Source organism: Mustela lutreola, chromosome 8 (assembly GCF_030435805.1).
Source record: "Mustela lutreola isolate mMusLut2 chromosome 8, mMusLut2.pri, whole genome shotgun sequence".
In the NCBI taxonomy this organism is placed as follows: Eukaryota; Metazoa; Chordata; class Mammalia; order Carnivora; family Mustelidae; genus Mustela; species Mustela lutreola.
This window is the reverse complement of record NC_081297.1, coordinates 87,008,572-87,031,008: the sequence shown is the minus strand read 5'-3', so window position 1 is coordinate 87,031,008 and position 22,437 is coordinate 87,008,572. Positions and strand designations below refer to the sequence as shown.

The 22,437-nt window shown below is 39.4% G+C and overlaps 1 protein-coding gene across 4 annotated transcripts in view; it reads left to right on the top strand.

The window, feature by feature from the left end:
* DENND5B (DENN domain containing 5B) overlaps nt 1–22,437 on the top strand; it is a 214,270-nt gene that overhangs the window by 68,574 nt on the left and 123,259 nt on the right. The window lies entirely within an intron of this gene.

The following is a 22,437-nucleotide window of genomic DNA, read 5'->3' as shown; positions in this document are numbered from 1 at the left end:
TTTTTTCTTTAAAATAACCTCTTATTAATAAAACATAAATTTTTAGTATTTGAAAGATTTCAAACCATCCAAAATTTTTAAAATTCTGAAAAATACAAGAATTCCACAGAAATACATACTTAGTTCTTGTCTCCTTTATCTGGGATAAATGAGATACATGGAGTATTAACTTACCACATGTGTGCAGTATAGGGTAAAGTTTTTTGTGTTTGAGAGTTGTACCTATTTTGCAACTACATTTGTACATAGAACTTAAAAAATCAGCAGATAGGGGCGCCTGGGTGGCTCAGTGGGTTGAGCCGCTGCCTTCGGCTCAGGTCATGATCTCAGAGTCCTGGGATCGAGTCCCGCATCGGGCTCTCTGCTCGGCAGAGAGCCTGCTTCCCTCTCTCTCTCTCTGGCTGCCTCTCTGTCTACTTGTGATTTCTCTCTGTCAAATTAATAAATAAAATCTTTAAAAAAAAAAAAAAAAATCAGCAGATAATAAATCTCTAAAAATATACTTGGCATATGTTTTCCAAAGATCTAAACAAAAATGCTGAAAACTGTATCTCCCATTGCCCTTCTAGGTTGAGAGTTGAGGTATAGAGGTAGGCTGGTAGAGTGGAGGGGAAAGGCAAAGTCATAATATGAGGCAACTACTAAAAATATTTTTTTAGAAGCCGAAAATACCTAACAAAATATTGTTATAAAGAGGTTTAAAAATTTGTTTATAAGCTAGTATTAGCAACTTTCCTTTTTTTCTGAATCTTTAAGTAGAAAGTAAAAATAAATTAACCTCTAAGGCCTAGAAGCAGTGATACCTCAGTAGAAATGAGCACACCTGGAACCCAGACCTTGGTTTCTAAATCCATTCTCCATTTAAAGGATTGAGGAATCCTTAGAGAATGGTTGATTCTAGAAGGGGGCAGGAAATATATAAGATGAACCTAGAGCATATTATAGTGCTGGAAAGTAAGGAAGTGCTAAATACAAAAACAATGCGTAGATAGGGGTATGTCATAGAGACAGAGGAGCCAAATGAAAGAGTTCCCAGATGTTAAAAATGGAATGATTTGAGCAAAAAGATAGAAGTATATTGGATTATGACCCAAAATACAAAATAAATATCCATAAGCCCATAATGATTTAAATAAATTGTTAAGTAACATAGTAATTGGGGAAGAGAATCGAATCTTCCTGACAGAAGAATTCCAAGTAATTTATGTAAATTCTCCACCCCAGCTTTTCCTTTTTAAGTGTGAGCTAGGTATAGTGATTTTCTTTTAAAAATTGTAGTATGGAAAAGGAAAGAAGAAGAGGAACTATACAGTAGAGAAACGCAACAAGCACTATCTCAGCCAGGTGATCTAGGTGAACATCAATAATGAAAAGTCATGTTGATAGTATGTAACTTGATATGATGTGATAAAAATGGCACCTTACCTCTATGATCTTCCTCCCCTGAGCCTAATCCTTAGAAAAACATCAGACAAATTGCATTTGAGGGACATCCTATAAAATAGCTGACCAGTACTCTTTAAACTGCCAATGTCCTCTTTTTCATGGCACCTTAGAGGTGGTAGGCTGCTTTAAAATGAAGCTACTTCATTCTTTAGAATGAAGCTTTCTTCATTCTTTAGAATTCTTTAGAATGAAGAAACTTACTGAAGTGGACATTGAATACAAATTTCATACCTCTTACGAGAAGCATATGGCCACAGAAGTTGCCGCTGTTGCTCTGAGTGAAGAATTGGAAGGGTTATGTGTTCCACATAACTGGTGGCAATGACAAACAAGGCTTCCACATGAAGCAAGATGTCTTGACCCATGAGCGTGTCCACCGCTGCTGAGTGAGGGGCATTTCTGCTACAGATCAAGGAGGATAGAGAAAGAAAGCCACAAATCTATTCGGGGTTGCACTGTGGATGCGAGTCTCAGTGTTCTCAGCTTGGTCATTTTTAAAAGGGAGAAGGATATTTCTGGACTCACTGATACTACTGTACCTTGTCACCTCAGGCCCAATAGAGCTAGCAGAGTCTGCAAACTTTTCTAAAGAAGATTATCTACCAGTATGTTGTGAGAAAGTCCCTAACAAAGAAGGAAAGAACCCCAGAACCGAAGCACCCAAGATTCAGTGTCTTGTTACTCCACATATCCTGCAACACAAATGTCAGCATATTGTTCTGAAGAAACAGTATACTAAAAAAATAATAAGGAAGAGCTGCAGAATAGGCTAAACTTTCACCAGGAGAATGAAGGAGGCCTAAGAACAAATGGCCAAGAGATGGAGGCTGTCCTCTCTGAAGGCTTCTACCTCTAAGTAAGTCCAGTCAAAAACGAGATTTTCTAAGAAGAAATAAATAAGGTCAGACATTAGAAAACAAAAGCAAAAACTGTCAAGTGTCATCTAAAACAAGGAAAGTCAGAGAAACTGTCACAGCCAGGAAGAGCTTAAGGAGACATCATGGCCGAATAGAGCATGGTGTTTTGGATGGGATTCAGGAATGAAAAAAGGACCTGAGGTAAAAACTCAGGAAATCTGACTAAAGTATATACTTTAGTTAATAATAATGTATAAATACTGTTTCATTAATTGTAACAGATATACTGTTCTTTTTTTGTTTTAAGTAGGCTCTACACCCAGCATGGAGCCCAACTCGGGGCTTGATCTCATGACTTTGAGATCAAGACCTGAGATCAAGAGTCAGACACTTAACCTGACTGAGCCACCCAGGCACCCCACAAATGTACTATTCTAATGTGGTATGTTACTAATAGGGAGTACTGCTTGGTGGGGATATAGAAACACTCTGAACTATCTTACCAGTTTTTCTGTAGGTCCTAAAACCATTCTTTTTTTTTTCTTTTTAACATATAATGTATTGTGGTCTTAAAACCATTCTAAAAACTAAAGTTTACTTTTTAAAAAGTTAGCCACGAAATCTAAGATTCAAAGAGAATAATAAAATTCTGATCAAGTGATACCACAGGAGACAATCATATAATAATCATGTTTTTATGTTCTTTTCTTTGAAATAAGGTAGGTATCAGGTTCTAATTTACAAGTAATATGAATTGAAAAAGAAATAAAACATTCTAAATAAAATGGGCTAATTTTGTTTCTTAAATTGCATTTCAGTTTTCATAAAGTACAATATAAAATGTTAAAATCAATCATTTTTAAGTATTGGTACTTAAGTAAGTCTTACAAACTCTGGAATATATGATTCAGACCAGAGAGTACAGTTTACATTCATTTGTCCACTTACTTAACAAACTTTATTGAACATGTGTAAGAATGTAAGGATGAAGAATATGTTGAAGAGCTTAAAATCTAAAGGAGGAGATAAAATTTAACAGTTTTAATATGATATGGTAAGTAGATAGCAATATGTATAGGAATTATGAGAACACAGTTCCAAAAACTTAACACTACTATTTCCTTTTTCAAAAATGTGGAGGGGAGAACATTATATTCATTCATGTATGCTAACCACGAAAAGGAGAAGTGCTTTGTCCTGAACTTTACCATCAAAGAATATTTTTATTTTAACACATGAGCTAATAAATATTTAGTACAGTGTTTATACAGCAGTGGTTCATTTAAAAATTAAGCTCATGGAATTTTAAAATGTCAGGCCATAAAAATTATCATTCTAATTTGTGGATTTTAAGCTGTATTATAGAAGAAACTCCTTACTTTTCCTTGTACATGTCAAGAAAGTTTTCCCAAAGTTTCTTCTAAGGAGAATCTTAAAGACTTGTAGGAGCCTAGCAGACAGACAAGGAGGGAGCTGTGTAATAGGCAGAATTCTAAAAATGTTCCCCCAAGATTCCTGTCTCCTCTTTATTTAGTCAGACCAATATAGGTAGTGCTGTTAGCCGACCATGAAATAGAGTAGATTGGATTATCCAGGTTTCCCCAGTGTGATCCCATGAATCCTTACAAGAGAAACTCAGATTTGGCAGAAGAGATTTGGTAGAAAGGCACTCAGAGGATTCCAAGGATGAGAAGAGTTCATCGTGTCCTTGCCAGTTCAGAGATGTCAGGGCTACATGTCCGCCTGAGATGTCAGGCTACTCCCTGAGAGTAGGTGCAAGGGGCAGCCTTGCTTATAGCTAACAAGGGAATAAGGACCTTAGCCCTATAACTTCAGGGAACTGAATTCTGCCAACAACATGGGTGAACTTGGAAAGGATTCTTCCCCAGAGCCTCCAGAAAGGAAGGAAGTCCTTAACAACAGGATGGTTTCAGTACTGTGAGACCTGGAACAAAGGAACCAGCAGAGCCACTCTATGCCCAGACTTCCGACCCACAGAAACTATGAGATAATAAATGTAGGAGTTATTTTAAAGTCACCAAGTTTGTCAGAATTTATTAAGGGAATAGTAGAAAACTATCATGTCTTTAAAAGAGGGGAAGCTGTGTGGAGCAGTTGGTTGAGCATCCGACTCTTGGTTTTGGGTCAGGTTGTGATCTCTGGGTCATGAGATCAAGCCTCATGTTGGGCTCCACACTCAGATTGGGATTCTCTCTCCCTTTCCCTCTCCCCCTCCCACTCGTGTGTTCACACAACACACACTCTCCCTCTCTCTCTCAAATAAATAAATCTTTAAAAAAGAAAAAAACTATTATTTTTATCTAGGAAGGAATACATCCTGGGTATAGGAGGCCTTGCAAAGACCCAGAGAGCATGGTACTTAAAAGGGAACTGCAGGTTATCTGGCATGGCTCAAGTACAGGGTGTGTAGAGAGCAGGGGAGTCTCAGAGATTGGAGCTGGAAATGGAGGGCTGGATCATGGTGTGGTCCTCAAGTGCTGTTTCAGGAAATTGGACTCTAGGTGACAGGGGACTAAATTTTAAGATTGGTACCTTAGTTCACTTTGATTTTCTGAGGAGATAAGATAAATTCCTTTATCTCTTTCAAATTTTGCTCAGACATCACTTTCTCAGTGAGAGACCCACTCTGACCTCCATGTGTAATATTGCAACCTATGCCCCGTACTGCTGACTTTCCTTACTCTGTTATTTTTTAACTTTCCATTGTACTTTTTATCTTCCAACATACTATATAATTTTTTAAAGATTTATTTATTTATTTATTTTACAGAGAGAGAGATCACAAGTAGGCAGAGAGGCAGGCAGAGAGAGAGGAGGAATCAGGCTCCCCGCTGAGCAGAGAGCCCGATGTGGGACTCGATCCCAGGACCCTGAGATCATGACCTGAGCCAAAGGCAGCGGCTTAACCCACTGAGCCACCCAGGCGCCCCCAACATACTATATAATTTATATTTATTATTTGTCTCCTCTGAGGTAAACTCCATGAAGGCAAGGATTTTTTGCCTTTCTGTTCCACTGTTTGTTCCAGTTATTTATTGTTGCTTCCAAACTACCTCAGAATTACCAGGTTAAAGCACAGTCATTTATTTAGCTCACAGTTCTGCAATTTGGGCAGAGTGTGATGAGACCAATTTGTCTCTGCGTTGTTGACATAAGATGAGTAGTTTGACAGGGGTCCAGAGGACCAACTTCAATGTGGCTTACTCCCTGGCTGGCAGGCAGGCTGTATTGCTTACTATTGGCTGGGACCTCAGTCTGCCTTGTGGGCTAAGACCCTCAGTTTCTGTCCTTATGGGCTTCTCCAGAGGATGGATGGGCTTTCTGTAGCTATACTCTAAGGGCCTTTGGTCCAAGAGAGCAAGGTGGAAATGTGTGGCACTATTTATGACTGAGCCATGGAAGCCATTTGCTCAAGGCCTTTCCAGGGTTAAGGACCTGGGACAGGGACTGTACTTTCTTTCTTTCTTTTTTTAAGATTTTTATTTATTTATTTGACAGAGATCACAAGTAGAGAGGCAGGCAGTTGGGGGTGGGGGAAGCAGGCTCCCCACTGAGCGGAGAGCCTGATGTAGGGCTCCATCCCAAGACCCTGGGATCATGACCTGAGGTGAAGGCAGAGGCCTTAACCCACTGAGCCACCCAGGCGCCCCGGGACTATACTTTCTGATGAAATTTTAAAAGCTCATGTAGGACAGGAGATATTGTTGTGGCTATTTTTGAAGAATGCAGTCTGCTATTCTATCTCAAGAGCCTAGAATAGTGCCTTGGCTCATAGAGCTTCAAAAATACTTGAGTGAAAGAAAAAGAAAGGGGCAGAGAGAAAAGAGACAATGAGATATGAATTAGGGGAGTTTAATGTATAGTGTATGGCAGGGAAACAAGTTAGAAAGCTGGAGCAATATTCTGAGTCTGGCTTGAGGTTCAGTTAACAGTGTAGCTATTAAAATAGAAAGGAAAGGCTGATTTGGAGGGATATTAAGGAAGTATAAATTGCAAAATATAGTGACTCTCTGAATATGGAAGGAAAGGAGATGGATTCAGGTCGGGGGAGAGGAGAAGTCCAGAATCTAAAATCTAGAAATCTAGCATGACTTCTAATTAAAGATCCTGGCTAAATACCAGATAATACTCTGAGCACTAGGGTGAAAACAGTAAATTTGAATCCCTTTTGATGGGATTACTTTTAGTGTTAACCCTTCTTTTAAAAAAATAAAATTTAAAAAATAACTCAGGGCTTTGAGATCATCTTGAGGGTTTTCTTCTGTGTTTGTCCTATGGTGGGAGGAAGGAAGACTTTGTTTTTCCTATAAGGAAGAGAGAAATTCTACTCTCCCCTCCCATTTTTAATCCTCGGTTTTAGTTTTCTGTTAATTTTGAAAACTTCAGAAAGTGGTTAAAATGTTTTTCCCCCCACTATAAGTGACATGACTTTTTTCTTAACTTTTTAAAATACGCTAGACAGTAACTCTGGGAATCACAGCCTTGTGTGGAACTGGGAAGTTCCTCATCATCTGACAGGTCCCACTGTCTTCCTCTGAGGATACATGGACTATGATTTTATAGGTCTGTGCTATCCCCCAATTCCATTTAAGAACTGGAATCCAAGCAGTTCATTTTAAAGCCTGAATGTTCTAGCTAACAGTCAGCATATTAGGGGAGGGCCTTCGGATAAAAGTGTGTACTGATGAAGCGACTCAGAGGCCACTTTTGCTTAGCAATAGTTACATCAGCCGCAGAAAACTTCAGGTGATTGTTGGAATAATAATGCTTCTGTTTGATTCTTAAAGGAAGAGTTTCTTTCTTGATGAATCTTATTAACATTTTTTGCCCTATTTTGCTTATATTATGATAATTCCATAGACCAGAGGTAGGGGAGCATTAGTAAAACACATGTATCCCTTGTGTATTCCTACGTTGTGATTTATATATTTTATTTAGAGAACTTTGTTGATTTCTTATGCAGGTTTTTTGTTTTATTTTGTTGAAGAGGGTAAGAGGGAAAAAGTGGCATTCTTGTATATGTCCCTTGGTATCCCTGTATAAACTAAACTGTGTTACTTGTTTCTGACTCCTTGTAAATTTGTTTTGTTTTGTTTTTTGTTTTCTGTTTTTTTGGTGAGAGTATTGGCAGCAAAAAGTAATGAATGGGAACGAAGGGAAAAGTCTGTGTTAGCGCTGAGCAAATAACTGCTTCTTTGAGTCATACAGCAGAACTGTTTCAGTTTGAATCATCTTAGAAATCTAGCACTATAGTGTTACTTGTCAGCTATGGATATTTTAATGGCAGGTGCCTTTCTTTTGTTCCTGAACGCAAAGGGTAGCTCTCTTGTTGTCATTTTAGCAGAGACTAAGTTTTTAGCAATAGGGAAGATTTTTCTTATACTGTATAACATGCAGCATCAAATAATAACATTAATATGCTTTCCCAGAAATACATTGCATAAATGATCCTCATATAAGATAGATCTCTAATAAACTAACATGTTATTATGTAATCTGTATTTTATGTATGAGGAAACCTTTGCTCAAAGAAGGTATGATTTGTCCTAAGCTACTAGAGAACCCAGGGTATTTCAACTAGAACTAGAACCTTGTTTTCTTGGCTATGCTTATTATTTGAAAATCGCTGTTACATTTTTCAGAAAACTAAAATCATTTACTAAGCACTGATAAACACATGGTACTTACTATTTACCGAAAAATTATAGACCCTTTCCTCTTAGAGGGTCTTATAAAATCAGTTACAATACTTCGATGACTTTTTAAAAGTTTTTCTTGTTTCACATTTTACTAGAAAAGGGATAGGATGTAAAGCATGGCTTAGAAGCCAAGCTATGTTTATTTCTCATTATCAGAGGACTGTTCATCTTGAATTCATTGCTAAGGTTATTTTTGCAAATAAATAAACCTGGTACTACGTTCTATGCTTGGTGGTGGAATGCATAGTGCCTGATAGGAATTTGTGTGGTCTCTGTCCAGTCCTGGCACAGAACTTCTAGAACCGTGGTGATTTCTTAAGTAATAGGAGTGTTACCCTATTGTAGTAAAGATGAGCCCCTAGATAGCTTCAGGATAGGGGCTGGTTACCAGAGGGTCAGCCAGGCCTCTAGGGAAGGGAAGAGGTTATAGAGATTTGAGTTCAGTCACATGGCCAGTGATCAATCAGTCCTGTGTATGTAGTGAACCCCATTAAAAACTCTACATATCAGAGGTTCCTGGGTAGTGCAGTCAGTTAAGCCTCTGACTTTTTGTTTCGGCTCAGGTCATGATCTCAGGGTCATGAGATGGAGCCCTAAGTCGGACTCTGCACTGACTGCTTGGAACTCTTTCTCTCTCTCACCCCTCCCCCACCTAAAGTAAATAAATAGATCTTTAAAACAAAAACCAGCTCTAGTTACCAAAGATTAGTGGAGCTTCTTGGTTGATAAACACATTGTATATGTGTATGGTGGTGGCAAGTGACACAACCTGATTCCACAGGAGAGAGCAGGAAAGCACTACATTCCCTTCCAGACCTCACCCTGTGTGTGTCTTTTGTCTGGTGCTCCTGATCTGTAGCTCTTGTATTGAAACCGCAGTCAAAAGTAATAGTGCTTTCCTGAATTCCATGAGCTGTTCTAGTGAATTATCAAACCTGATAGTCATGGAAGCTCCCAGATGTATAGCCAGCATGTCAGAAGAGCTGGTGGGCTAAGGACCTCTGAAGTCAGAGCAGTCCTTTTGGGGTCTATGCCCTTTAACGAGTGATATCTGTCCCACCTCCAGGTGATGAATGACAGAGTTAAATGCAGGTGTCTCCACTTGGGGTTGAAACAGTAACTGTGTTGTATACGCTTGGTTTCCAGTGAATAAACTTCAGTAATTAAAGTATATTTTAGTGTTAGCTAAATACAGTATGGCTCTTTAATTTTAGTATGATCAAGAATGAAATATATTGTGAATTTCTTAGAAATTCAAAACTTACTAGACTGATGTTGATGTACTTTTATTAATATCTTAAAACATATTTTTAAGATTACCAGGGTTCACAGTTTCTTATTGATGATTCCTTCTCAGTAGGGTCTATGAATTTTCAGAGATCCCAGCTTCTTTTACTTGATTCCTTTTATGACCAGCCACTTAGACCTGCAAGATTGCTAACTAGATTTAGAAGTTATGTTTTTGAAAAAAAAAAAAAAAGAAAGAAAAAATATGTTTTTGGAATGCCTAACAGGCCCTTCATGGGTTAAAACCTATAGCCTTAATTAACAGCCTAGTTGTGGGTATACAGCTGCTTTTATGAAGGGTAGAGAGCATCCATTTAAAAAATGGTCAAATTCTGTCCTGTATTTAAAGAACTGATTTATTTATTTATTTTTTTTTTTTTAATCTTTTTTTTTTTTTAATTTTTTATTTTTTATAAACATATATTTTTTATAAACATATATTTTTATCCCCAGGTCTGTGAATCACCAGGTTTACACACTTCACAGCACTCACCAAATCACATACCCTCCCCAATGTCCATAATCCCACCCCCTTCTCCCCAACCCCCTCCCCCCGGCAACCCTCAGTTTGTTTTGTGAGATTAAGAGTCACTTATGGTTTGTCTCCCTCCCAATCCCATCTTGTTTCATTTATTCTTCTACCCATTTAAGCCTCCATGTTGCATCACCACTTCCTCATATCAGGGAGATCATATGATAGTTGTCTTTCTCTGCTTGACTTATTTCGCTAAGCATGATACGCTCTAGTTCCATCCACGTTGTTGCAAATGGCAAGATTTCATTTCTTTTGATGGCTGCATAGTATTCCATTGTGTATATATACCACATCTTCTTGATCCATTCATCTGTTGATGGACATCTAGGTTCTTTCCATAGTTTGGCTATTGTGGACATTGCTGCTATAAACATTCGGGTGCATGTGTCCCTTTGGATCACTACATTTGTATCTTTAGGGTAAATACCCAATAGTGCAATTGCTGGGTCATAGGGCAGTTCTATTTTCAACATTTTGAGGAACCTCCATGCTGTTTTCCAGAGTGGCTGCACCAGCTTGCATTCCCACCAACAGTGTAGGAGGGTTCCCCTTTCTCCGCATCCTCGCCAGCATCTGTCATTTCCTGACTTGTTGATTTTAGCCATTCTGACTGGTGTGAGGTGATATCTCATTGTGGTTTTGATTTGTATATCCCTGATGCCGAGTGATATGGAGCACTTTTTCATGTGTCTGTTCGCCATCTGGATGTCTTCTTTGCAGAAATGTCTGTTCATGTCTTCTGCCCATTTCTTGATTGGATTATTTGTTCTTTGGGTGTTGAGTTTGCTAAGTTCTTTATAGATTCTGGACACTAGTCCTTTATCTGATATGTCGTTTGCAAATATCTTCTCCCATTCTGTCAGTTGTCTTTTGATTTTGTTAACTGTTTCCTTTGCTGTGCAAAAGCTTTTGATCTTGATGAAATCCCAGTAGTTCATTTTTTCCCTTGCTTCCCTTGCCTTTTGCGTTGTTCCTAGGAAGATGTTGCTGCGGCAGAGGTCGAAGAGGTTGCTGCCCGTGTTCTCCTCAAGGATTTTGATGGATTCCTTTCGTACATTGAGGTCCTTCATCCATTTTGAGTCTATTTTTGTGTGTGGTGTAAGGAAATGGTCCAATTTCATTTTTCTGCATGTGGCTATCCAATTTTCCCAGCACCATTTATTGAAAAGGCTGTCTTTTTTCCATTGGACATTCTTTCCTGCTTTGTCGAAGATTAGTTGACCATAGAGTTGAGGGTCTATTTCTGGGCTCTCTATTCTGTTCCATTGATCTATGTGTCTGTTTTTGTGCCAGTACCATGCTGTCTTGATGATGACAGCTTTGTAATAGAGCTTGAAGTCCGGAATTGTGATGCCACCAACGTTGGCTTTCTTTTTCAATATCCCTTTGGCTATTCGAGGTCTTTTCTGGTTCCATATAAATTTTAGAATTATTTGTTCCATTTCTTTGAAAAAGATGGATGGTACTTTGATAGGAATTGCATTAAATGTGTAGATTGCTTTAGGTAGCATAGACATTTTCACAATATTTATTCTTCCAATCCAGGAGCATGGAACATTTTTCCATTTCTTTGTGTCTTCCTCAATTTCTTTCATGAGTACTTTATAGTTTTCTGAGTATAGATTCTGTGTCTCTTTGGTTAGGTTTATTCCTAGGTATCTTATGGTTTTGGATGCAATTGTAAATGGGATTGACTCCTTAATATCTCTTTCTTCTGTCTTGCTGTTGGTGTAGAGAAATGCAACTGATTTCTGTGCATTGATTTTATATCCTGACACTTTACTGAATTCCTGTATAAGTTCTAGCAGTTTTGGAGTGGAGTCTTTTGGGTTTTCCACATATAGTATCATATCATCTGCGAAGAGTGATAATTTGACTTCTTCTTTGCCGATTTGGATGCCTTTAATTTCCTTTTGTTGTCTGATTGCTGAGGCTAGGACCTCTAGTACGATGTTGAATAGCAGTGGTGATAATGGACATCCCTGCCGTGTTCCTGACCTTAGCGGAAAAGCTTTCAGTTTTTCTCCATTGAGAATGATATTTGCGGTGGGTTTTTCATAGATGGCTTTGATGATATTGAGGTATGTGCCCTCTATCCCTACACTTTGAAGAGTTTTGATCAGGAAGGGATGTTGTACTTTGTCAAATGCTTTTTCAGCATCTATTGAGAGTATCATATGGTTCTTGTTCTTACTTTTATTGATGTGTTGTATCACATTGACTGATTTGCGGATGTTGAACCAACCTTGCAGCCCTGGAATAAATCCCACTTGGTCGTGGTGAATAATCTTTTTAATGTACTGTTGAATCCGATTGGCTAGTATTTTGTTGAGTATTTTCGCATCTGTGTTCATCAAGGATATCGGTCTATAGCTCTCTTTTTTGGTGGGATCCTTGTCTGGTTTTGGGATCAAGGTGATGCTGGCCTCATAAAATGAGTTTGGAAGTTTTCCTTCCATTTCTATTTTTTGGAACAGTTTCAGGAGAATAGGAATTAGTTCTTCTTTAAATGTTTGGTAGAATTCCCCCGGGAAGCCGTCTGGCCCTGGGCTTTTGTTTGTTTGGAGATTTTTAATGACTGTTTCAATCTCCTTACTGGTTATGGGTCTGTTCAGGCTTTCTATTTCTTCCTGGTTCAGTTGTGGTAGTTTATATGTTTCTAGGAATGCATCCATTTCTTCCAGATTGTCAAATTTATTGCCGTAGAGTTGCTCATAGTATGTTCCTATAATAGTTTGTATTTCTTTGGTGTTAGTTGTGATCTCTCCTCTTTCATTCATGATTTTATTTATTTGGGTCCTTTCTCTTTTCTTTTTGATAAGTCGGGCCAGGGGTTTATCAATTTTATTAATTCTTTCAAAGAACCAGCTCCTAGTTTCGTTGATTTGTTCTATTGTTTTTTTGGTTTCTATTTCATTGATTTCTGCTCTGATCTTTATGATTTCTCTTCTCCTGCTGGGCTTAGGGTTTCTTTCTTGTTCTTTCTCCAGCTCCTTTAGGTGTAGGGTTAGGTTGTGTACCTGAGACCTTTCTTGTTTCTTGAGAAAGGCTTGTACCGCTATATATTTTCCTCTCAGGACTGCCTTTGTTGTGTCCCACAGATTTTGAACCGTTGTATTTTCATTATCATTTGTTTCCATGATTTTTTTCAATTCTTCTTTAATTTCCCGGTTGACCCATTCATTCTTTAGAAGGATACTGTTTAGTCTCCATGTATTTGGGTTCTTTCCAAACTTCCTTTTGTGGTTGAGTTCTAGCTTTAGAGCATTGTGGTCTGAAAATATGCAGGGAATGATCCCAATCTTTTGATACCGGTTGAGTCCTGATTTAGGACCGAGGATGTGATCTATTCTGGAGAATGTTCCATGTGCACTAGAGAAGAATGTGTATTCTGTTGCTTTGGGATGAAATATTCTGAATATATCTGTGATGTCCATCTGGTCCAGTGTGTCGTTTAAGGCCTTTATTTCCTTGCTGATCTTTTGCTTGGATGACCTGTCCATTTCAGTGAGGGGAGTGTTAAAGTCCCCTACTATTATTGTATTATTGTTGATGTGTTTCTTTGATTTTGTTATTAATTGGTTTATATAGTTGGCTGCTCCCACGTTGGGGGCATAGATATTTAAGATTGTTAGATCTTCTTGTTGGACAGACCCTTTGAGTATGATATAGTGTCCTTCCTCATCTCTTATTATAGTCTTTGGCTTAAAATCTAATTGATCTGATATAAGGATTGCCACTCCTGCTTTCTTCTGATGTCCATTAGCATGGTAAATTCTTTTCCACCCCCTCACTTTAAATCTGGAGGTGTCTTCGGGCTTAAAATGTGTTTCTTGGAGGCAACATATAGATGGGTTTTGTTTTTTTATCCATTCTGATACCCTGTGTCTTTTGACAGGGGCATTTAGCCCATTCACATTCAGGGTAAGTATTGAGAGATATGAATTTAGTGCCATTGTATTGCCTGTAAGGTGACTGTTACTGTATATGGTCTCTGTTCCTTTCTGATCTACCACTTGTAGGCTCTCTCTTTGCTTAGAGGACCCCTTTCAATATTTCCTGTAGAGCTGGTTTGGTATTTGCAAATTCTTTCAGTTGTTGTTTGTCCTGGAAGCTTTTAATCTCTCCTTCTATTTTCAATGATAGCCTAGCTGGATATAGTATTCTTGGCTGCATGTTTTTCTCGTTTAGTGCTCTGAAAATATCATGCCAGCTCTTTCTGGCCTGCCAGGTCTCTGTGGATAAGTCAGCTGCCAATCTAATATTTTTACCATTGTATGTTACAGACTTCTTTTCCCGGGCTGCTTTCAGGATTTTCTCTTTGTCATTGAGACTTGTAAATTTTACTATTAGGTGACGGGGTGTGGGCCTATTCTTATTGATTTTGAGGGGCATTCTCTGAACCTCCTGAATTTTGATGCTCGTTCCCTTTGCCATATTGGGGAAATTCTCCCCAATAATTCTCTCCAGTATACCTTCTGCTCCCCTCTCACTTTCTTCTTCTTCTGGAATCCCAATTATTCTAATGTTGTTTCGTCTTATGGTGTCACTTATTTCTCGAATTCTCCCCTCGTGGTCCAGTAGCTGTTTGTCCCTCTTTTGATCAGCTTCTTTATTCTCTGTCATTTGGTCTTCTATATCACTAATTCTTTCTTCTGCCTCATTTATCCTAGCAGTGAGAGCCTCCATTTTTGATTGCACCTCATTAATAGCTTTTTTGATTTCAACTTGGTTAGATTTTAGTTCTTTTATTTCTCCAGAAAGGGCTTTTATATCTCTCGAGAGGGTTTCTCTAATATCTTCCATGCCTTTTTCGAGCCCGGCTAGAACCTTGAGAATTGTCATTCTGAACTCTAGATCTGACATATTACCGATGTCTGTATTGATTAGGTCCCTAGCCTTCGGTACTGCCTCTTGTTCTTTTTTTTGTGGTGAATTTTTACGTCTTGTCATTTTGTCCAGATAAGAGTAAATGAAGGGGCAAGTAAAATACTAAAAGGGTGGCAACAACCCCAGGAAAATATGCTTTAGCCAAATTAGAAGAGATCCAAAATCGTGAGTGGGGAGAAAGGGGATAAAAAGAGGTTCAAAAAGGAAGAAAGAAAAAAGAAAAAAAAAAAAAAAAAAAAAGAAAAGAATTTTTTTAAAAAAAGAAAACACCTAAGAAAAATGTAAAAAAAAATATATATATATTAGATAAACTAGTAAAAAATCGTTAAAAAAGAAAAAGGTAACAGTTAAAAAAAAAAAATTTTACCCGAAGGCGAGAAAAAAAAAAAAAATGAAAAAGGAAAAAGAAAAAATTAAATTAACTGCAAGACTAAAAAAAATCACAGGAAAAAAGCCATGAGTTCCGTGCTTGGCTTTCTCCTCCTCTGGAATTCTGCTGCTCTCCTTGGTATTGAAACCGCACTCCTTGGTAGGTGAACTTGGTCTCGGCTGGATTTCTTGTTGATCTTCTGGGGGAGGGGCCTGTTGTAGTGATTCTCAAGTGTCTTTGCCCCAGGCGGAATTACACCGCCCTCACCCGGGGCCGGGGTGAGTAATCCGCTCGGGTTTGCTTTCAGGAGCTTTTGTTCCCTGAGCGCTTTCCGTAGAGTTCCAGAGGACGGGAATACAAATGGCGGCCTCCTGGTCTCCGGCCCGGAGGAGCCGAGAGCCCAGGGCCCCACTCCTCAGTGCGCCCTCAGAGAACAGCGCCCAGTTACTCCCGTCTGCCTGACCTCCGGCCGCGCTCCGAGCTCACCGAGCCTGCGACCGGTTCAAGGTAACACGGAGCTGCGAGCTTACTGTCGGCTCTGTCTCTGTAGCCGGCTTTCCCGTTCCAATACCCGCAAGCTCTGCGACACTCAGACACCCCCGATCCTTCTGTGACCCTGCGGGACCTGAGGCCACGCTGACCCCGCGTGGGCTTTGCCCCGGTTTAGCCTCTGGAGCGATGTCCCTCAGCGGAACAGACTTTTAAAAGTCCTGATTTTGTGCGCGGTTGCTCCGCCGCTTGCCGGGAGCCGGCCCCTCCCCCCGGGGTCTATCTTCCCGTCGCTTTGGATTCACTTCTCCGCCGGTCCTACCTTTCAGAAAGTGGTTGTTTTTCTGTTTCCAGAATTGCTGTTCTTCTTCTCTTCAATCTGCCGATGGATTTTCAGGTGTTTGCAATCTTTAGATAAGCTATCTAGCTGATCTCCGGCTAGCTGAAGCAGTCTCAGCTTGCTACTTCTCCGCCATCTTGACTCCTCCCCCCCCTGATTTATTTATTTATAGGAGCACAGTAAAAAGCAATCTAGAAAGTTACCAAGAAATAGAAGGCAAAATACAGTCGGGGACTAGTATCATGGTGAGAAGGTCAAGAAAAGAGAACTCAAATAAAAAGTAGGGTAATCAGGGGCGCCTGGGTGGCTCAGTGGGTTAAGCCTCTGCCTTTGGCTCAGGTCATGATCTCAGGGTCCTGGGATCAAGACCCACATCTGGCTCTCTGCTCAGCCAGGAGCCTGCTTCCTCCTCTCTCTCTGCCTGCCTCTCTGCCTGCTTGTGATCTCTCTCTGTCAAATAAATAAATAAAATCTTTAAAAAAAAAAAAGAAAGAAAGAAAAGAGTTAGAACACAAATAAAAAGTAGGGTAATCAGGGGCGCCTGGGTGGCTCAGTGGGTTAAGCCTCTGCCTTTGGCTCAGGTCATGATCTCAGGGTCCTGGGATCGAGCCCCACATTGGGCTCTCTGCTCAGTGGAGAGCTTGCTTCCCCTCCTCTCTATCTGCCTGCCTCTCTGTCTACTTATGATCTAGGTCTGTCAAATAGATAAATAAAATCTTTTTTTTTTAAAGTAGTGTAATCAGAAACACATAAATAGTTAACTGCTCTAAACAATAACCCAAACTCTCAGTGGCTTGAGATGGTAGAATTTTATTTCCCATCTGTTGTATAATCTAATATAGGCCAAGGTGGGAGGGGCTCTATTTTGAGGCATTAGGTGACACACGTTTTCTTCCATTATCGGACCTTCCTGTCTTTTTAAGGTCCCATTTCATTTGCATTTAGTTGATGGGTGGCAGAGGACAGACAGGTATGTGCCTCAGCCTGGAAGTGATACACGTCACTTCGGGTCATATTTCATTGGCAACAACTAGAGCTTTGGCCCTCACCCAGATGCAAGGATATTGGAAAGGAGAGAACATGGATGTTGGTAAGCACCTGCAATCTGTCACAGATCCAGAATCAGTTATAGCTGAACAGTGGTGCTGAGATGATTGGCGTGGCTTATCCAAATGAGAATGGTTTGGGACCATTTCTAGGAGTACCAGAGGAGGGGAGAATGTAATGGAGAGAATGTAGTTTCTAGTGGGTTCAGTGTCATGCATACAGCCTTACAAGGATAAAGTAGGTAAACTGTGTGCGAGGGATAGAAAGAGTGCTTACCTGGGGAGTACAGTCTGTATCAGCCATACATAGCATATGGAATGGGCAAAGTCAGCTCTCTGTGGAAGCACTGGGAAGGCAGAAGAGGAGAATGTGAAATCCTCAGAGGCACTGGACTGCATTAATCCTAGCCACAGCATTAGTCACTGTGCCTGGTACAGTGTAGGCATTCTGGATATATTATTTGAATGAGTTAATACCTCTTTTCTTTAAAAAAAACAAAACAAAAACCTTTCCCTTCCATATTCTCCACCAATATAATCCATTTCTCGTCTTTCCAGCAAAACTGTGCTAAAGGGTTATTTATACTCTCTGCCTTACTTCCTCTTTTTGAATTCTTTCTTGGAACAACTCCAGACAGCTTTTCACTCCTACCACTCCATAGACATCTCTTTAAGGCCACCAGCGACTTCCATTGTCAACTCTCCTTGTTAAAAACATTTTCTTTACTTGGCTTCCATGCTGCCCATGCTTCTGGTCTTTCTCTTTTCTCACTGATTGTACTTTTCATTTACTTTTTTGCCTGTTTTTCTTTCTCTTCCTATCCTCTTAATGTTTATACTTGAGCCTCCCAGGAACCTGACCCAGGCCTTTCTCTCTCTCTCTCTTTTTTTTTTTTTTAAAGATTTTATTTATTTATTTGACAGAGAGAGATCACAAGTAGGCAGAGAGAGAGGAGGAAGCAGGCTCCCTGCTGAGCAGAGAGCCCGATGCGGGACTCGATCCCAGGACCCTGAGATCATGACCTGAGCCAAAGGCAGCGGCTTAACCCACTGAGCCACCCAGGCGCCCTTCATCTACATTCATTTCCTCGCTGATCTTACCCAGCCCTGTGATGTTAAATACCATCTATTTGATGCTGAATTTTCTAATGTCCCCTGAATTTTATTTTTTTTAATGATGTATTCCTTTTTTCTTTTTATTATTATTATTTTTTAAGATTTTATTTATCTATTAGAGAGAGAGCACACACAAGCAGAGGGAGCAGTAGGCAGAAGGAGATGCAGGCTCCATCCCAGGACCCTGGATTATGACCTGAGCTGAAGGCAGACCCTTAACCAACTGAGCCACCCAGGTACCCCAGCCCCCAATTTTTAAATTCATATTTCTAAATGCTTGCTGAAAAATTTCACATGGATATCCAATATGCATGACAGACTTAATGTATCCCAAAGTGAATTTTTTTATTCCAGCTTCCCAGCCCTCCAGCAAAAACCCTCTCCTTGTGCCTTGTTCCTCATTTCAGTAAGTAACTACACTACTCATCCAGGTGCTCAGACTAGAAACTAGTACCATGATTTCCTTCTTGACTGACTACTCCTTTCTCTCACATCTAATTTGTTAGCAAATATCTCTTACGTCTTCAAAATATATTTAGAATCTTACCACTTCTCACTACCCTGACACTGTTTCCCTGATCCATACCATGATCATCTCTTGCCTAGATTATTACAGAAGTCTCCTAATTGGTCTCTCCATTTCCTTTCTTACCCTCTATAGTCTGTTCTCGTAGCTGCCAGAGTAAGCTTGTTCAAGCTTGTTAAGTGTTTAAAACACTTCAGTTACTTCCCTTGAAGAAAGAGCTTACCATGGTCTACAAGGCTCTGTCTTATGTGGCCATGGTAACCTCTCTGACTTAATTTTCTACCACCTCACTTAAATACACTGTACTGGCCTCCTTGCTGCTTCTCTGTGGTGACAAGTTCATGGATGCCTCAGGGATTCTGTACTTGCTGTTTCCCCATCCCCAAATACCCTTTTCTGAGATGACCTCTTATGTAGAATTGAGAGCATACCCTGAAGCCAAACTGTGTAAGTTTAAATTTTAGAGTTGTCTGACCTTGGGCAAGCTATTTAACCTTTTTATGCCTCAGTTTCTACATCTGGAAAATGATAAAATAGTAACTACTTTATAGAGTAATTGTGATGATGAAATGATTTAATATATGTAGAACACTTAGAATAACACCTGCTGTATAGTAAGCACCATGTGTTATCTGTGAGGATTATTGTTACTTCATCAGGTCACCTTAAATATAACCTGCTCAGAGATTATTTAAATCATGGTAGAATCATTAGAATGAATCATGAATATGCAGCCTCCTGGGGGATCTGTTTTGAAGAGGACAGCTCACTGTGATGTAGAGACAACTCATGTGTAGGAAATGTATTTCTGTGAATGTCACAGGAAGTACACCTTCATTTTTTTTTTTTTTTAACTAACATGTGGGATCCCCCTGCCCCAGGTTCCCTTTCCCTAGTCAGTCTCTCTTACAGGATCCACTGTTGTCCAGTATTCCTTCTACGACTCTAGCTCATGTCAATTTAGACAGGGGTCTATGGAGACAGACAGTTGGGGACCTATAGTGATAGACATAGGAGGGAGAAAAACTACCTCACCACCACATCCTCCCTTCTTCGCCTCAGCATGGATTTCATAGGGAGCATTTATAGTTCTTCATTTCCTCCTCTCACCTTTATCAAAATACTGAGAAAAAATTATTGATTCTAAGTTTTCTGTCCACTATTATCTCTGTGCACCCACGTGTGTGTGTGTGTGTGTGTGTGTGTGTGTGTGTGTGTGTGAACTTTCCCTTTAGAGAGAAAAGGAACAAAATTTTAAAAGGACAGGACAAAAGAGATTACCTTTTAACTTCCCATCTGTTTTCATTATTCCTATCAGCAAGCTTTCTTTAAAACATCTAGACTTCTGTGGTATCACAACACAGGAAGTGTTGTGAGGCCTGCCCTTGTTTTGTGGAGAAAATACCTAGGTCAGACACAGGCCACAGTGGAAATGGATTACGAGGGAGGGAACTCATTGAATCCCTAGGAGCAAGTAGGTTTAGAGAAAGGGGATAATGGGACCACTCCGGCTGAGAAATAGCTGCAAGGTTCACACATCTCACAAATCTTTCTCCACTTGGAACCCCACTCACAGGCTATTGAAATTCTCGCCAGTGGCTTGGAGCTTGAGGGTACCAACTCCCAGTGCCAACTGAGAGGAAGCATGGAGTCACCAAAAAAACAGATCTTATGCTCCCAGCCACGGTGAGAACTGGTGTCTTCTTGGTATTCTAACATCCTCTACAAACATAGTAGCAGACTCTGTATTATAACATATTTTAGATGCTTTATGGGAGTTAAATTTTTGGAGCTCAGTCCTTCTAGAACTACCTAGTATATTAGGTAAAAATATCTGTTACATTTCTTTTTTAGTTATACATTATGTTTTTAAATATATGTGCTATACAGTGGGCTTTGAAATCCAAATTTGACCTAATGGTGATTCACGTTATAACTTTACATGAAGCAGATGCTCTTATTTCACTGGAAATTCTCTGAAATATTTAGATATCATTTATTGGACTTTGGTAATCTGGAGGCAAGGATAAAATAATTGAATATCTAAATCTACTAAAAAGATCTTTGCTTATATATAATTCTATATAAGTTGACCTGAACTAACTTTCATATTTTTTCCTTTTTTTTTTTCTTTTTCTTTGGTAAAACAAGAAACGGGAGCTATGTGAAGTAATTGAACTATTGGTAAATATTCCTAGTGATACCCTAAATGCATCCAAGAGTTTCTACCTTAATCAGGGCAAAATGCCTTTAGATGAGAGCTAGATAGGATTGTTAGACCAGATAATGGATTAGTTTCCCTACTTTGTATCTCATTTTTGTGAGAGTGATAATCATTGTCAGTTGTAAAGTTGATACTTGCTTTTTTCCAGATGGGGAGATTTTTGTGTCATGGCCTAATACTTCTCCACTCTGCTACTTCTGTACTCTAATGAGTAGTTATTCCTATAAACTAGAAAGGTAAAAAATATGTATAGTATATATTGAATGAGTGAGGTCTGCTTCTCGAATTCTTCCTTACTAGTCCCAGTCATAACAATTCTTTGCATCCCAAAAGTGTTCAGTATCCTAGAGGGAAGTATATTGACTTGAGTGCCCACTGGGGCACTCTCAGGCAGTGACCTTGCACACTGCTTGGGTGTATGTGTGGGGGCTTTTCCAAGGTCTGTTTTGGTCCATCTATACCTGATGGTAAATGTCAGTATACTATCTGGCTGTCTGGAAAGATCCAAATAACCTCCTTGGTGATTTCAGGATGTCTTTGGCCTTTTATAGTGGATCATTTAGTTCCTTTTTCCCTTTCAATCCAGGAGTTCCATAGGCTAACTTCCCCAGTTCTTTGTCTTTGTTGTTGTTTTGTGAAGGGAGAGTGTACATAGGTTCTGCAAACCCTGATTGGAATATAGAACTCTTAGAATATCTGTGGGCACATATCCCCCCAGAGTAGAAGTTTAGCCTTTGTCCTGAGATCATTCAGATCTTTGAGGTATAGATAGGAAGATTCCCTGACTATTAGGATCCTACATCATCATTATTTCGCTCTTTAAAGAGAATATTGGATGTCTAAAAGTTGTAGACAATTGGGTAACCTATTCGGAAGTTTTTATACTCTTCAAAATTGCAGAGTTGTAGAGAACTAGTGTGAATTTCTTTATGTCCTTACTGTGGTAAACTGCCCTCCAAGAGTTGATACTTCCTAGTCAATAACACATGAAGGTATTAAGTTGATTAAATGGAATCTCAGTACAGAGCCTGTTTCAGTTTGTGTTTGCATACAATGATTTCTAAAAAGTAGATTACTTACAAATTTGGATATAATATGATTTTGTCTTTATCTTACATATTGGAACGCTTTTTTAAAATTTATTTATTTATTTTTAAAGATTTTATTTATTTGACAGCGAGAGAGAGATCACAAGTAGGGAGAGAGGCAGGCGGGGTGCAGGGGGCAGGGGGAGCAGGCTCCCTGCTGAGCAGAGAGCCTGATACGGGCCTCGATCCCAGGACCCTGAGACCATGACCCAAGATGAAGGCAGAGGCTTAACCCACTGAGCCACTCAGGCACCCTGGAATGCTTTTTAAAACAGAGTTGACTTTTAGAGGAGTTTCAGGTTTTAGAAAAATTGAGAAGATAATAGTGTTCCCGTATACCTCATACCCTCCCCATCCACACAAACACAGTTTTCCCTGTCATTAACATCTTACCATAGTATATTTGTTAGAGTTAACAAATCAGTTGATACATAATTGTTAACTAAAGTCTATATATATCCTATTCAGATTTCCTAAGTGTTTACTTGAAGTCCTTTTTTCTG